The sequence below is a fragment of the Phyllobates terribilis genome, unplaced genomic scaffold (genome assembly GCF_046119375.1).
Source record: "Phyllobates terribilis strain yellow unplaced genomic scaffold, ASM4611937v1 Scaffold_94__1_contigs__length_6153435, whole genome shotgun sequence".
Lineage (NCBI taxonomy): Eukaryota > Metazoa > Chordata > Amphibia > Anura > Dendrobatidae > Phyllobates > Phyllobates terribilis.
In genome coordinates this window covers 3,122,802-3,135,464 of record NW_027362854.1, presented here as the reverse complement: position 1 = coordinate 3,135,464, position 12,663 = coordinate 3,122,802, and the positions used below count along the sequence as shown (strand labels likewise).

The window sequence follows — 12,663 nt, the reverse complement described above, 5'->3', positions numbered from 1 at the left end:
ACCCCCTGCTGTTCCCACCCGCCTCAACACCGTTGGAAGGGAGGAGAACCAATTAAGGCGGGGGGTGGGGTGGAACGAGCAGCTGTCTACCCTTAGCAGGAGGGCTGCTGATTACATACCTCTCCTGCTGCTGCTGCTGCTGCTGCTGCTGGCTGTCCAGCAGCAGACTGAAGGTGGCTGCTGCTGTGCACAGGTATATAAAGGCTCAGAGCCTATTATGACACGCGCAGCCAGCGTTCCATTGCCACATTCCATCTACTGCAGGCAGGATACCTGGCTGGCTGAATGTCGCTGAGAAGCTCACAGAGACCGCCATAAGCAACAGTTTAACAGAATGCCACAGACTAATCAACCAAACTTTTTGGGTTGGGTTCTCTTTTATAGTCTGCAGGCATTAAATGAAAGAAGTCAGTGTTCCAGCAGAGGGAGACAACGTTTCAGAAAAGGCATTGTAGCAAACCAAAAAAGAAATTTTAAGCGCAGCAGAGTAACCAGCGCACATACCTGTTAGCTCAGGTGAGTTTAAAAGGCTGCTGTTGATAACAAGGGCATTTGCTAAATAGATGGTGTGTGTGCAACAATATACTGAAAGGTCAATTATATTGTGCAGCTTATCTCACCACCTGTAGTTATTTAGGTGAAAGCTCCAAAATGCTTGCCTAATATGTCTGTTTATCCAAAAGGAAGTAAAAAGGGAGAGCTAGAAAGATAGCATTTCATTACATTACATGGCAATGCAATGCACAGTTGCTGAAGTTGAACCAAAATGAGCTTGTAATCTGGCTTCTGCAACTTTGAACATGAAAAATCCAATGAGGAGAAGAAAAGCAAAGCCAAAGAGTCCATCCCAAAATCCGACAAACAAGCAAAATGAACAAAAAACATTGAATTCAATTCTTTCTGATTTTAGAAACTGCATTAAAGAAGGGGTGCACCGGTCCTGGAGATACTGCAATACCAGGTCAATGCGTGGAGTGGACAGAGCAAGCTCTTTTTCCATCTCCCTGTTCTAAAAATCCATTTAATATATGGTCCCCAGATAGGGGACGTATCAGATATTAAACTGATAAGAACAGATACTACACTTGATCTTAGCCAAAAGGCCGAGAAGCGATAACCAGAATTGGTTTCAAACTACGGAGCCACCCAAGGATCCTGAAAAGTCCATTTGTGGAGATGAGCTCCTGGACTCCCGTTAAGAAGACATGTTGTCAACCTCTAGATCCCTTACATGCCTGCACTTTTCGGCTTGCTGCTGCTGCAATCCACGCGTTTTAGATCTGCATAACTCCACCTCTTTAAACACAGCACCTTCACCCCCTGCTGTTCCCACCCGCCTCAACACCGTTGGAAGGGAGGAGAACCAATTAAGGCGGGGGGTGGGGTGGAACGAGCAGCTGTCTACCCTTAGCAGGAGGGCTGCTGATTACATACCTCTCCTGCTGCTGCTGCTGCTGCTGCTGGCTGTCCAGCAGCAGACTGAAGGTGGCTGCTGCTGTGCACAGGTATATAAAGGCTCAGAGCCTATTATGACACGCGCAGCCAGCGTTCCATTGCCACATTCCATCTACTGCAGGCAGGATACCTGGCTGGCTGAATGTCGCTGAGAAGCTCACAGAGACCGCCATAAGCAACAGTTTAACAGAATGCCACAGACTAATCAACCAAACTTTTTGGGTTGGGTTCTCATTATAGTCTGCAGGCATTAAATGAAAGAAGTCAGTGTTCCAGCAGAGGGAGACAACGTTTCAGAAAAGGCATTGTAGCAAACCAAAAAAGAAATTTTAAGCGCAGCAGAGTAACCAGCGCACATACCTGTTAGCTCAGGTGAGTTTAAAAGGCTGCTGTTGATAACAAGGGCATTTGCTAAATAGATGGTGTGTGTGCAACAATATACTGAAAGGTCAATTATATTGTGCAGCTTATCTCACCACCTGTAGTTATTTAGGTGAAAGCTCCAAAATGCTTGCCTAATATGTCTGTTTATCCAAAAGGAAGTAAAAAGGGAGAGCTAGAAAGATAGCATTTCATTACATTACATGGCAATGCAATGCACAGTTGCTGAAGTTGAACCAAAATGAGCTTGTAATCTGGCTTCTGCAACTTTGAACATGAAAAATCCAATGAGGAGAAGAAAAGCAAAGCCAAAGAGTCCATCCCAAAATCCGACAAACAAGCAAAATGAACAAAAAACATTGAATTCAATTCTTTCTGATTTTAGAAACTGCATTAAAGAAGGGGTGCACCGGTCCTGGAGATACTGCAATACCAGGTCAATGCGTGGAGTGGACCGAGCAAGCTCTTTTTCCATCTCCCTGTTCTAAAAATCCATTTAATATATGGTCCCCAGATAGGGGACGTATCAGATATTAAACTGATAAGAACAGATACTACACTTGATCTTAGCCAAAAGGCCGAGAAGCGATAACCAGAATTGGTTTCAAACTACGGAGCCACCCAAGGATCCTGAAAAGTCCATTTGTGGAGATGAGCTCCTGGACTCCCGTTAAGAAGACATGTTGTCAACCTCTAGATCCCTTACATGCCTGCACTTTTCGGCTTGCTGCTGCTGCAATCCACGCGTTTTAGATCTGCATAACTCCACCTCTTTAAACACAGCACCTTCACCCCCTGCTGTTCCCACCCGCCTCAACACCGTTGGAAGGGAGGAGAACCAATTAAGGCGGGGGGTGGGGTGGAACGAGCAGCTGTCTACCCTTAGCAGGAGGGCTGCTGATTACATACCTCTCCTGCTGCTGCTGCTGCTGCTGCTGGCTGTCCAGCAGCAGACTGAAGGTGGCTGCTGCTGTGCACAGGTATATAAAGGCTCAGAGCCTATTATGACACGCGCAGCCAGCGTTCCATTGCCACATTCCATCTACTGCAGGCAGGATACCTGGCTGGCTGAATGTCGCTGAGAAGCTCACAGAGACCGCCATAAGCAACAGTTTAACAGAATGCCACAGACTAATCAACCAAACTTTTTGGGTTGGGTTCTCTTTTATAGTCTGCAGGCATTAAATGAAAGAAGTCAGTGTTCCAGCAGAGGGAGACAACGTTTCAGAAAAGGCATTGTAGCAAACCAAAAAAGAAATTTTAAGCGCAGCAGAGTAACCAGCGCACATACCTGTTAGCTCAGGTGAGTTTAAAAGGCTGCTGTTGATAACAAGGGCATTTGCTAAATAGATGGTGTGTGTGCAACAATATACTGAAAGGTCAATTATATTGTGCAGCTTATCTCACCACCTGTAGTTATTTAGGTGAAAGCTCCAAAATGCTTGCCTAATATGTCTGTTTATCCAAAAGGAAGTAAAAAGGGAGAGCTAGAAAGATAGCATTTCATTACATTACATGGCAATGCAATGCACAGTTGCTGAAGTTGAACCAAAATGAGCTTGTAATCTGGCTTCTGCAACTTTGAACATGAAAAATCCAATGAGGAGAAGAAAAGCAAAGCCAAAGAGTCCATCCCAAAATCCGACAAACAAGCAAAATGAACAAAAAACATTGAATTCAATTCTTTCTGATTTTAGAAACTGCATTAAAGAAGGGGTGCACCGGTCCTGGAGATACTGCAATACCAGGTCAATGCGTGGAGTGGACAGAGCAAGCTCTTTTTCCATCTCCCTGTTCTAAAAATCCATTTAATATATGGTCCCCAGATAGGGGACGTATCAGATATTAAACTGATAAGAACAGATACTACACTTGATCTTAGCCAAAAGGCCGAGAAGCGATAACCAGAATTGGTTTCAAACTACGGAGCCACCCAAGGATCCTGAAAAGTCCATTTGTGGAGATGAGCTCCTGGACTCCCGTTAAGAAGACATGTTGTCAACCTCTAGATCCCTTACATGCCTGCACTTTTCGGCTTGCTGCTGCTGCAATCCACGCGTTTTAGATCTGCATAACTCCACCTCTTTAAACACAGCACCTTCACCCCCTGCTGTTCCCACCCGCCTCAACACCGTTGGAAGGGAGGAGAACCAATTAAGGCGGGGGGTGGGGTGGAACGAGCAGCTGTCTACCCTTAGCAGGAGGGCTGCTGATTACATACCTCTCCTGCTGCTGCTGCTGCTGCTGCTGGCTGTCCAGCAGCAGACTGAAGGTGGCTGCTGCTGTGCACAGGTATATAAAGGCTCAGAGCCTATTATGACACGCGCAGCCAGCGTTCCATTGCCACATTCCATCTACTGCAGGCAGGATACCTGGCTGGCTGAATGTCGCTGAGAAGCTCACAGAGACCGCCATAAGCAACAGTTTAACAGAATGCCACAGACTAATCAACCAAACTTTTTGGGTTGGGTTCTCTTTTATAGTCTGCAGGCATTAAATGAAAGAAGTCAGTGTTCCAGCAGAGGGAGACAACGTTTCAGAAAAGGCATTGTAGCAAACCAAAAAAGAAATTTTAAGCGCAGCAGAGTAACCAGCGCACATACCTGTTAGCTCAGGTGAGTTTAAAAGGCTGCTGTTGATAACAAGGGCATTTGCTAAATAGATGGTGTGTGTGCAACAATATACTGAAAGGTCAATTATATTGTGCAGCTTATCTCACCACCTGTAGTTATTTAGGTGAAAGCTCCAAAATGCTTGCCTAATATGTCTGTTTATCCAAAAGGAAGTAAAAAGGGAGAGCTAGAAAGATAGCATTTCATTACATTACATGGCAATGCAATGTACAGTTGCTGAAGTTGAACCAAAATGAGCTTGTAATCTGGCTTCTGCAACTTTGAACATGAAAAATCCAATGAGGAGAAGAAAAGCAAAGCCAAAGAGTCCATCCCAAAATCCGACAAACAAGCAAAATGAACAAAAAACATTGAATTCAATTCTTTCTGATTTTAGAAACTGCATTAAAGAAGGGGTGCACCGGTCCTGGAGATACTGCAATACCAGGTCAATGCGTGGAGTGGACCGAGCAAGCTCTTTTTCCATCTCCCTGTTCTAAAAATCCATTTAATATATGGTCCCCAGATAGGGGACGTATCAGATATTAAACTGATAAGAACAGATACTACACTTGATCTTAGCCAAAAGGCCGAGAAGCGATAACCAGAATTGGTTTCAAACTACGGAGCCACCCAAGGATCCTGAAAAGTCCATTTGTGGAGATGAGCTCCTGGACTCCCGTTAAGAAGACATGTTGTGAACCTCTAGATCCCTTACATGCCTGCACTTTTCGGCTTGCTGCTGCTGCAATCCACGCGTTTTAGATCTGCATAACTCCACCTCTTTAAACACAGCACCTTCACCCCCTGCTGTTCCCACCCGCCTCAACACCGTTGGAAGGGAGGAGAACCAATTAAGGCGGGGGGTGGGGTGGAACGAGCAGCTGTCTACCCTTAGCAGGAGGGCTGCTGATTACATACCTCTCCTGCTGCTGCTGCTGCTGCTGCTGGCTGTCCAGCAGCAGACTGAAGGTGGCTGCTGCTGTGCACAGGTATATAAAGGCTCAGAGCCTATTATGACACGCGCAGCCAGCGTTCCATTGCCACATTCCATCTACTGCAGGCAGGATACCTGGCTGGCTGAATGTCGCTGAGAAGCTCACAGAGACCGCCATAAGCAACAGTTTAACAATGCCACAGACTAATCAACCAAACTTTTTGGGTTGGGTTCTCTTTTATAGTCTGCAGGCATTAAATGAAAGAAGTCAGTGTTCCAGCAGAGGGAGACAACGTTTCAGAAAAGGCATTGTAGCAAACCAAAAAAGAAATTTTAAGCGCAGCAGAGTAACCAGCGCACATACCTGTTAGCTCAGGTGAGTTTAAAAGGCTGCTGTTGATAACAAGGGCATTTGCTAAATAGATGGTGTGTGTGCAACAATATACTGAAAGGTCAATTATATTGTGCAGCTTATCTCACCACCTGTAGTTATTTAGGTGAAAGCTCCAAAATGCTTGCCTAATATGTCTGTTTATCCAAAAGGAAGTAAAAAGGGAGAGCTAGAAAGATAGCATTTCATTACATTACATGGCAATGCAATGCACAGTTGCTGAAGTTGAACCAAAATGAGCTTGTAATCTGGCTTCTGCAACTTTGAACATGAAAAATCCAATGAGGAGAAGAAAAGCAAAGCCAAAGAGTCCATCCCAAAATCCGACAAACAAGCAAAATGAACAAAAAACATTGAATTCAATTCTTTCTGATTTTAGAAACTGCATTAAAGAAGGGGTGCACCGGTCCTGGAGATACTGCAATACCAGGTCAATGCGTGGAGTGGACAGAGCAAGCTCTTTTTCCATCTCCCTGTTCTAAAAATCCATTTAATATATGGTCCCCAGATAGGGGACGTATCAGATATTAAACTGATAAGAACAGATACTACACTTGATCTTAGCCAAAAGGCCGAGAAGCGATAACCAGAATTGGTTTCAAACTACGGAGCCACCCAAGGATCCTGAAAAGTCCATTTGTGGAGATGAGCTCCTGGACTCCCGTTAAGAAGACATGTTGTCAACCTCTAGATCCCTTACATGCCTGCACTTTTCGGCTTGCTGCTGCTGCAATCCACGCGTTTTAGATCTGCATAACTCCACCTCTTTAAACACAGCACCTTCACCCCCTGCTGTTCCCACCCGCCTCAACACCGTTGGAAGGGAGGAGAACCAATTAAGGCGGGGGGTGGGGTGGAACGAGCAGCTGTCTACCCTTAGCAGGAGGGCTGCTGATTACATACCTCTCCTGCTGCTGCTGCTGCTGCTGCTGGCTGTCCAGCAGCAGACTGAAGGTGGCTGCTGCTGTGCACAGGTATATAAAGGCTCAGAGCCTATTATGACACGCGCAGCCAGCGTTCCATTGCCACATTCCATCTACTGCAGGCAGGATACCTGGCTGGCTGAATGTCGCTGAGAAGCTCACAGAGACCGCCATAAGCAACAGTTTAACAGAATGCCACAGACTAATCAACCAAACTTTTTGGGTTGGGTTCTCTTTTATAGTCTGCAGGCATTAAATGAAAGAAGTCAGTGTTCCAGCAGAGGGAGACAACGTTTCAGAAAAGGCATTGTAGCAAACCAAAAAAGAAATTTTAAGCGCAGCAGAGTAACCAGCGCACATACCTGTTAGCTCAGGTGAGTTTAAAAGGCTGCTGTTGATAACAAGGGCATTTGCTAAATAGATGGTGTGTGTGCAACAATATACTGAAAGGTCAATTATATTGTGCAGCTTATCTCACCACCTGTAGTTATTTAGGTGAAAGCTCCAAAATGCTTGCCTAATATGTCTGTTTATCCAAAAGGAAGTAAAAAGGGAGAGCTAGAAAGATAGCATTTCATTACATTACATGGCAATGCAATGCACAGTTGCTGAAGTTGAACCAAAATGAGCTTGTAATCTGGCTTCTGCAACTTTGAACATGAAAAATCCAATGAGGAGAAGAAAAGCAAAGCCAAAGAGTCCATCCCAAAATCCGACAAACAAGCAAAATGAACAAAAAACATTGAATTCAATTCTTTCTGATTTTAGAAACTGCATTAAAGAAGGGGTGCACCGGTCCTGGAGATACTGCAATACCAGGTCAATGCGTGGAGTGGACAGAGCAAGCTCTTTTTCCATCTCCCTGTTCTAAAAATCCATTTAATATATGGTCCCCAGATAGGGGACGTATCAGATATTAAACTGATAAGAACAGATTTTTTTTTTTTAATTTGGCTATCCCCTGCAGAGGGATAAAACCGTTTATTAAAACTTTAACAAATTACAAGCATAATTACACAAATACCAAACGTTAAAAGACAAATGAAATTTACAAAACAAAAAAAATACAAAGATTTTAAATAATTAGGTTCCATTGGTCAACAAGCCATTTTTTGGAAATATGTACATTCTTCTTTTTGTCAATTAAATAATAAGTATACATTTCACATAAACATAAACTTAAAACATCATTCACTGATAAAACATCTTGTTTAAAAATAGCAATGTTGCGCGCTTTCCAGAGAGATGACTTGGCGCAGTTCACTGTCTTCCAAGCCATTGTGTACTGGTCCATTGTGGGGCATTCCATAAGTCCGTATAGCACAGTTTTATATGTAAAGTCCTTGAGGTCTGCCACCCTTTCCAGTAGGGGGAGCAGTCTTCTCCAGAAATCCTTTGCAAAATTACATGTCCATAATAGATGTTCCACCGTTTCCTCGTCTTGGCATCCGGCTCTTGGGCAGATGGCAGACCTCACAAATCCTCTTCTGTATTGGAATGCCCGGCAAGGAAGACAGCGGTGCATGCAACTCCAAGCCAGATCTCTCTGTTCATTAAAAAGATAAAAAACGTTAATCATTTTCCAGATAGACATAGATTTGTCATCATCATATCTGTCAACATTACATATTTCCTCACTTTTACGTATTTCTTTAATTAGTTTCTTACTATTTCTTAATTCCTCTATTTTCTTAGTCCCTAAATTAAAATCGGACACTATTTTCCTTAAAATCTCATAATGCGTCGACAAATTAAAAGCATGGGGCACAGATATATTAACTTCATACCATCCAAACTTTCTCATAAAAAATCCTGTATTAAAACGCATAAAAAAGGACCAATAGTGATTCTTAAAAAGGGCATTAAAACAGTAAACGAACAGATGGATTAAAAGAAACCTATTAAAATCTGGAAAATCTTTACCACCTTTTACTTTTGATTTCATCACGATTTCTCTTTTCAGCTTTTCCATTTTTGAGTTCCAAAAGAAGGTAAAACAGGTTTTGGTTATCTTTTTTAAAACATTAACAGGCGGGGGGAAAACCATGCTAAGATACAATAAAAGAGGTAAAATCACCATCTTTAAAACCAATACTTTACCCTCCATTGTAAGTCTCCTCATGTTCCACATACATATTTTCGTATTTACTTTCTGTGTAACTGTTTCCCAACTATTATAACCATCATTATTTTCAGTGAATGATATACCTAAAATGGAAATGGATTCGGAGACATTAATTGGTACATCACGTAAAATCATCCCCCCAACACTTAAAATGTTACACTTATTAAAATTGATTTTAAAACCAGAAGCTAGGCAAAAGGATTGCACTTGATGGAGAGTGGCCGTAAGTGATGGTGCATCTGTACACAAGACCGCCACGTCATCCATGTAGCCTACAACCTTGGCCTCCAAACCATCGCTTCCAGGCAGAGGGACACCGCATATCTGTTTATTTTGGCGTATTGCACATAACATTGGTTCCAGTGCACAGATAAACAGTAGGGGGGACAGAGGACATCCCTGTTTCACCCCTGACCGTAAAAATACCTCTTGTGTCTTAAAACCATTCACTAAAATCTTACTTGTACAATCCTTGTAAAATGCTTTAAGCGATAGTAAAAACCCTTCTGGTATGCCCATTTTCTCTAAAACTTTAAAAAGATAAAAGTGTGAGACACGGTCAAATGCTTTTTCAAAATCAATAGATAAAATCGCCATTTTCCCCTTTCTGTCTTTCACATCCTCAATACAGTCTTTCACTAAATTCAGATTGTCCCATATACTGCGCCCCGGCACCCCACACACTTGATTAGAATGAATAACTTTGCTGATGACTTCTTTTAGACGATTTGCACAAATTTTAGCCATTATTTTATAGTCACAATTTAAAAGTGTTATTGGTCTCCAGTTTTCTAATTTTGATTTATCACCTTTTTTGTATAGGAGGGAGACTTCACCTTTCTTCCAGGAATTTAATAAAACCTTATTATTAAAAACCTCAGTAAACAAATAAAACAAATCATCTTTTAAAATATCATAAAAACATACATAAAATTCTATTGGGATGCCATCAGGACCAGGGACCTCTCCAGTTTTAAAACTTTTAATAGTTTTTAACACTTCTTGTTCCGTTAAAACTTGGGATAAAAACTCTTGGGATGCGGGATCTAAAACAGCTGTTAGTCCTTGCAGCGAATCATCCATTAATTTATTATCTATATTTTTTCCATTAAAAAGATTAGAAAAAAAACCCTCAACTTTACCCAGCATATTTTTTATATTATTCTCACCATCTATATGGTCAATTATCACTTTTTCTTTTTTATTTTTCCTAAAAAAATATCTGGAACACTTTTCATTTTCTTCTATATGTTGTACTCTAGAACGAAAAATTATCTCTTTTCCTTTTTGTTCTAGCCATTTTGAAATCTCTTCTTTTAAGTTTGAAATATCAACTTGTACCTCTATCCCATTGTCTCTGAGCTTAAATAATGTTTGTAGGCGGGTATTTAAAATTCTATATTCTTCATATTTTTCTTTGGCTCTACATATACTCTTTTTAATAAAAAAGTCTTTTATTTTTACTTTCATTCTATCCCACCATACACTCATAGTCTCATTTGTTTTTTTCCCTTTTCTACATTTCCTATAAAACTCAATAAAATCTGATAAAATCTGCGGGTCGGTTAAAAGGGATACGTTCATTTTCCAGCTTTTCTTACCACATTTTTTGTTGTCATTTACTTTTATGGTAAAGGATAAAAGTTTATGGTCTGAAAATATATTAGTTAAAACTTCACATTTGGCAGGTATTGTTTTATCTGAACCAAAAATAAAATCAATCCTAGAGCTACAATTAGCATTGCTCCAAGTGAAACCGGTGTCCTCTGGGCTGTCACTATGACACTCTTTATATATGTCTATCAATTTAGCATCTTTGACTATATCATGTAGCATACCTGAGGTTTTATCGTAGTTCCTGCTTACAGAGCTGGAGCGCCGGTTTTCACCTTTTAAAACACAATTAAAATCCCCTGCTAAGATAAAAGGTTCAGAGTTATTAATAAATAATGGTAAAAGATCAAGCATTTCGGCTCTTTCATTTTTCTCTGGGGATCCATAAAAATTTAAAAACTGCCATCTAATACCATCAATAAAAGCTTTCACTAATAAAATACGACCTGGTAAAATTTCCTGAATAAAATCAATTAAAACGTTCCCTTTAAAAAGTATGGCTACACCCGCTGATCCTGCAGCATTCGATCCGGACCAGACAGATGGCCCACACTTCCACTCATCTTTATATTTTTGATATGACATTTCATGTGGGATATTACATTCTTGCAGAAAAAATACAGATGCAGTAAAACACGTAAAAAAATTAAAAAGAGCAGTTCTTCTCGTGTTAGATTTTATGCCTCTCACGTTGAGGGAAATACCTTTGAGTTCAGCCATCATTAGAAAATGTAGAAATTTTACTTAGGTAACTAAGAGCAACGGATTTACCTGTCCGATGAACCTGATCAGACCACTGGGCTTGCGCCTCCCTCCTCATCTGATAGTATCGTCACGAGAGTCTCCGTGGAGGAGGAAAGATTACCACATTTATATAAACCCGACGCTACACTGGCATAGCTCGGAGGGCTGGCTGGCAGAACCCGCTGGGTCTCCATTGGCTGGCCATGCAGTTCCTCATCAGGTGGGTCCCCGAGGGGTTCCGCCGCCCCTGTTTGACCTGTAGAAGGTCGTCCTATAGGAGGAGGTTGCGCACAAGGCAGAGCCTCTGACTCTTCAGAGGCAGCAAGATCCCGGTCCCCACCTGTAGCAGCGGAGACCGAAACCCCTGAGGGTCCAGCGTCCACGTCCCCTTCTGGAGAAGTGTCCATCTGTTCACCTCCTGCTGCCTCCTCCGAACCACCCTTTTTCTTTTTCTTAGGACCCACCTTTATCCACTCAGCGCCCTCAGCACTAGGAGACCCAGACTGGGCATGGGCTTCTGTGTCGGCCTTTTGCCGGTCCCTTTTGACCTTACCAGTAGTGCCCTTCTGCTCCTTCTCAGCCCTCCTTTTGGACTCCCGCAGGTCCTGCAGCCAGGTTTTGGGATTTGGTATTTTACCTGTCATAGACTCTGGAGACACTTCACTATTTGGTACGCCCTTATTGTCTCCAGAGGCTCCAGGTTGTTGTTCCTCCTCCTGAGGGGTGGTCTGATCTTTTGGTCCTTGGTCGGACGTCTTGGACTTCCCCTTTTGCTCATCTTCCCGAAATCTGTGAGGGCAAGAAAAATAAAAGTGACCTGGAGTCTGGCAAAAACTGCATTTCTTTTCCTTAGGGCATTCTTTTGTCTCATGTTCTTCACTAGCACAATTTCTACATGATACATGACAGTTTTCTTTTGAATGACCATAGCGCCCACAATTTCTGCAATATACTGGCATCCCAGAAAAGAAGAAATCCCCATTTGTTTGCCCAATTTTGAAACGGGCAGGGGGGAGCCGTATACCACCTGGTGTATTTGGATCTCTTGTACACTTCACAAGGAATTTCCACTTAGATGTCCATATGTTATATTCGTTTAATATCTTCCCAATACATTTAACACTTTTAAAATAAATTGCTAGAAATGACATTACTTCTGGAGCAGAAACAAAGGGCGAAAATATTTTTACAATAACCAGTCTTACCTCATCCAGGACGTGCTCAACAATTTGTATCCCTTTCAAAACAGGACTATTTTCAACTTTTTTTAACTTTTCTAGTACATCTCTAAAAATACCTTCTCCGGTGAATGTGATGTCATAGTCACCTCTTCTGGGATAATCCTGGATGGAGAGAATTTCATTCCTTTGTACGCCAAGAAGGTTCCTGAGCACGTCCTGGACTACATACCCTAATTTCCTCATATCCGAGCCACCCGCCGTGAAGTGAACTCGGATAGAGTTTTTTAGCCTCGCATAAAG

The 12,663-nt window shown here is 42.1% G+C and overlaps 6 non-coding genes across 6 annotated transcripts; all 6 read right to left on the bottom strand.

Annotated features, from left to right (window-relative positions):
• Positions 1 to 924: 924 nt before the first annotated feature.
• LOC141198279 (U2 spliceosomal RNA) lies at positions 925 to 1,115 on the bottom strand. Its single transcript, XR_012270234.1, has one exon. It is a non-coding gene; the product is annotated as a U2 spliceosomal RNA (small nuclear RNA).
• A 1,120-nt stretch (positions 1,116 to 2,235) lies between these two features.
• LOC141198463 (U2 spliceosomal RNA) lies at positions 2,236 to 2,426 on the bottom strand. Its single transcript, XR_012270413.1, has one exon. It is a non-coding gene; the product is annotated as a U2 spliceosomal RNA (small nuclear RNA).
• Positions 2,427 to 3,547: 1,121 nt separating this feature from the next.
• On the bottom strand, positions 3,548 to 3,738 carry LOC141198278 (U2 spliceosomal RNA). The gene has a single exon (XR_012270233.1). It is a non-coding gene; the product is annotated as a U2 spliceosomal RNA (small nuclear RNA).
• A 1,121-nt stretch (positions 3,739 to 4,859) lies between these two features.
• Positions 4,860 to 5,050, bottom strand: LOC141198462 (U2 spliceosomal RNA). Its single transcript, XR_012270412.1, has one exon. It is a non-coding gene; the product is annotated as a U2 spliceosomal RNA (small nuclear RNA).
• A 1,119-nt stretch (positions 5,051 to 6,169) lies between these two features.
• LOC141198277 (U2 spliceosomal RNA) lies at positions 6,170 to 6,360 on the bottom strand. Its single transcript, XR_012270232.1, has one exon. It is a non-coding gene; the product is annotated as a U2 spliceosomal RNA (small nuclear RNA).
• A 1,121-nt stretch (positions 6,361 to 7,481) lies between these two features.
• Positions 7,482 to 7,672, bottom strand: LOC141197919 (U2 spliceosomal RNA). Its single transcript, XR_012269937.1, has one exon. It is a non-coding gene; the product is annotated as a U2 spliceosomal RNA (small nuclear RNA).
• Positions 7,673 to 12,663: the final 4,991 nt, after the last annotated feature.